Below are 4,229 nucleotides of genomic sequence, written 5' to 3' on the forward strand. Positions count from 1 at the left end.
ATTTCACTTCTTTTCTATGATTGCATATTATTCATTTCTGTGTGTAGCCATCGAAATATTTCGGGATGGTTCCGAATTCTTTACATATTTGATAGATGACAAGAATTTTTTTTCTTTGTTTCGAGGAAATGTTCTTATCTACAGCTTCAATAATTTATTTTATCAGTACTTTTCAACCTTCTTTGTATTCCAAGGATTTACAAATATTTTACACTGAAATCCCTTCAGCATTTTTTTCATCTTTTGTAATGCCGAATTTCAACAAGAATGGGTGCTTCAACATGGCTGCTAGATGGCCACTATGTGAGAATAATTATGACATGTACACGTGCAGATATGAAGCATGAACAATATAATTGCATGGCTTACATGTAAGAATTCATCAGAGATATTTGTGGATTTGGGTGGCAGTTTCGTTATTTTCCGTAAACGTTATATTGTTTACGGAAATTACCGAAAGTTCCCGATTATCTGATTATGCTTGTTTACCGTCCATGATATTCACACGGGTAATGCATTATCTTAAAACAAAAAAGTACGTGTAACTGTGGAATAGAAAATTGGGAAGAATTTATGGAAAATATACGTAAATGTAGACTGGGATGTTGAATCAAAGCAATGTTGACCATTATTTTGCCCGCTGTACCACAGGGACCTGGAGCTAGATTCCAAACCCTCGGTCATAATGTATATCCAGTTGAGTATAAGCTAACCTTTACATCCTAGTGCACTCCTAGTGCACTACGTTTAAACTAGTAGTGCATTACATTTAAGCTACAGGTAAACTAGTAGTGCACTACGTCCAGTCAGGTGTGACCACAAATTCCCCTATACAGGTAATGGGCAGTGCCACTGGACACCTGTGTTAGATACCATATATACAGACCTGTGTAAATTGACTGCCTTATTTGATAAAATTTTATCTAATATTACCTCAAAATAAGATTGGTTGCAGTTATTATCACAAGAGGAATTAAAACTCTATCAATTGGATTTGTAGTGGCTTTTTTTATCATTATATGGTTTTTTTTAAAGATTTCATTGTAGTGTAAAATTAAGGTTTATCTTGCTGATTTCAAAATTTTGATGCTTTTCATTTATTTCTTTTTTAGATGTAATTAATATACATTTTATATTAATGATTAATTCTGCCTTAATTAGGCCTTGATGGTTCTTTGTAGATTTTTTTCTCAAGTACACTGTATATGTACATTATATTTTAATATTTATTATTTTATCAGACAATTTTTTTTTTTAAATTCAATGTATTGTTACTTCACTAATATCTGTTAATTCAACCATGAAATCATTACATGGTATATAATCAAAAATCAAGAATCAGAAGTTTCATGTATTCTCATTTATGTTCTTAAGAGACATATAATATCTACACGAAAAGTACCTGTATGTATAATTGGTACTCTCAGGACATACCTGTTGTCATGACCACCTGGGCTCCAGGACCCAAACTCCACCTCACCACCACCATATGGACCTCCATAACACGTTACCTACAGTATATATATATATATGTATTAGATGAGGACCAGGTGTGCCTGTTTTAACACCTGTCCATAGTTTTGTCAAGTCCCCAATTACCCCCCAGGGGTCCATTTATAGCATGCTGTGCCAGGCTCCTCTGCCTCACCTACCTGTAATTAGCATCTAACACTACCCATATTTAATATCTACTTGTGGATGTTTTTCAAAAAATTATAGGTTTATTTGCGAATCATCAAAAAAATAATTATTTTTTATAAACATTTTTCTTCACAATAAAGATATTCAATAAATATAGTGTATATGCTAACTTTCTTTAATTACAAGAAGAGGTAAAATCCCCATCAGTTATACATCTTAAGGTAAAGAACAATTAATCATTTTCTTAATGAAATAGGTAAACGCTTAAATGCTGATCAAAATGTAACCCAAAATTTTGTTTTTAAACAACATAAGAAATAAACATGTTAGCATGAACTGTAAAACAACGTTGGCGTAAGGTCCACATGATCCGCATGTGTATATAATATATTGGTTGATGCTTGTCCGGACAACTCCCCCTAAAGTACTACTCCGATTTTAATGAAACTTGGTATACATGATCAGTATAACATGTAGTTGTGCATCCCACATTTTTAGCCCACCATCATCAGATGGTGGGCTATTCAAATCGCCCTGCGTTCGTGGTCCGTCGTCCGTCCGTCCGTCCGTAAACAATTCTTGTTATCGCTAATCCTCAGAAAGTACTGAAGGGATCTTTCTCAAATTTCATATGTAGGGTTCCTTTGGTGCCTAGTTATGCATATTGCATTTTGGGACTGATCGGAAAACAACATGGCCGACAGGTAGCCATCATGGATTTTGACCATTGAAGTTTGTTATCGCTATTTCTGAGAAAGCACTGAAGGGATCTTTCTCAAATTTCATATGTGGGTTCCCCTTGGTGCCTTGTTATGCATATTGCATTTTGAGACCAATCAGAAAACAACATGGCCGACATGCAGCCATCTTGGATTTTGACAATTGAAGTTTGTTATCGCTATTTCTCAGAAAGTACTGAAAGAATCTTTCTCAAATTCCATATATAGGTTCCACTTGGTGCCTAAATCTTAAATTTTATATATAGGTTTCACTTGTTTGAAAAGTACTAGAGGTTTCTTCTGAATTTACACAGATTAGTAAGACTTAGAAGAAGAGAAAAGTAGAGAAAAGATCAATCTGACATGGAACCTATGAAGAACATTCAATGGTGGGCGCCAAGATCCCTCTGGGATCTCTTGTTCTTTTTTAAATTGATTTTTCAAAATGGCTGCCGGCTTCTCATTGGTTGAGGCTTGTCCGGACAACTCCTCCTAAAGTATTACTCCGATTTTAACGAAACTTGGTATTCATGATCAGTATAACATGTAGTTTTGCATCCTACATTTTTTCTGAAAAACCAATTTTCAAAATGGCCGCCGACTTCTCATTGTTTGAGGCTTGTCCGGACAACTCCTAAAGTACTACTCCAATTTCAACGAAACTTGGTATACGTGATCAGTATAACATGTAGTTGTGCATCCCAATTTTTCTTTTCGAAAAAAAAGAAAAAAAAATCAAAATGGCCGCCGACTTCTCATTGCATGGTTGAGGCGTGTCCGGACAATCCTAAAGTACTACTCCCATTTTAACGAAACTTGGTATACGTTATCAGTATAACGGGTAGTTTAAAAAATGGGAAATAAATAGTTGCACTCCTGGGTCAGGCAGGGGACTTTGTATTGCTGTTGCAATACTATCCAACCTTGTTTTCAAATAAAGCTCAGGTGCATAACTTCTTTAAACGTGCTATTTTAAAGTTGTTGCAAATTTTGCTTCTAGTCACAAATATTTAAACGTTGAGTAATTCTATAGCTATGTATTCTATTTTTAATCATTTTTAATTTTTTTTTTTTTTTACTTTCGTTTTGTGATTCGGCAATTCTAGTAAATGTTAAAATGTGTGTATATTTTGTACAGTATATGGAATGGCTGTTATATAAGTTGTGGCCCATTCTTTTGTAATTAAATTTCAATAAAATATGTCATTTCCTATGTGATTTTAATTCGTCACGATTAGAAAATACGCGAAATAGTATTACATGTACAATATCAACACACGAAATAGTATTACATGTACACTATCGAAACGCGATATAATATTACATGTACAGAATCAACACGGGAAATAGTATTACATGTACAGTGTCAACACACGAAATAGTATTATATGTACAGTATCAACACACGAAATAGTATTATATGTACAGTATCAACACACGAAATAGTATTACATGTACAGTATCAACACACGAAATAGTATTACATGTACAGTATCAACACACGAAATAGTATTACATGTACAATATCAACACACGAAATAGTATTACATGTACAGTATCAACACACGAAATAGTATTACATGTACAGTATCAACACACGAAATAGTATTACATGTACAATATCAACACACGAAATAGTATTACATGTACAGTATCAACAGACGAAATAGTATTACATGTACAGTATCAACACACGAAATAGTATTACATGTACAATATCAACACACAAATAGTATTACATGTACAGAATCAACACGGGAAATAGTATTACATGTACAGAATCAACACGGGAAATAGTATTACATGTACAGTAACACACGAAATAGTATTACATGTACAGTATCAACACACGAAATAGTATTACATGTA

The sequence above is a fragment of the Pecten maximus genome, chromosome 1 (assembly GCF_902652985.1).
Source record: "Pecten maximus chromosome 1, xPecMax1.1, whole genome shotgun sequence".
NCBI classification, from domain to species: domain Eukaryota; kingdom Metazoa; phylum Mollusca; class Bivalvia; order Pectinida; family Pectinidae; genus Pecten; species Pecten maximus.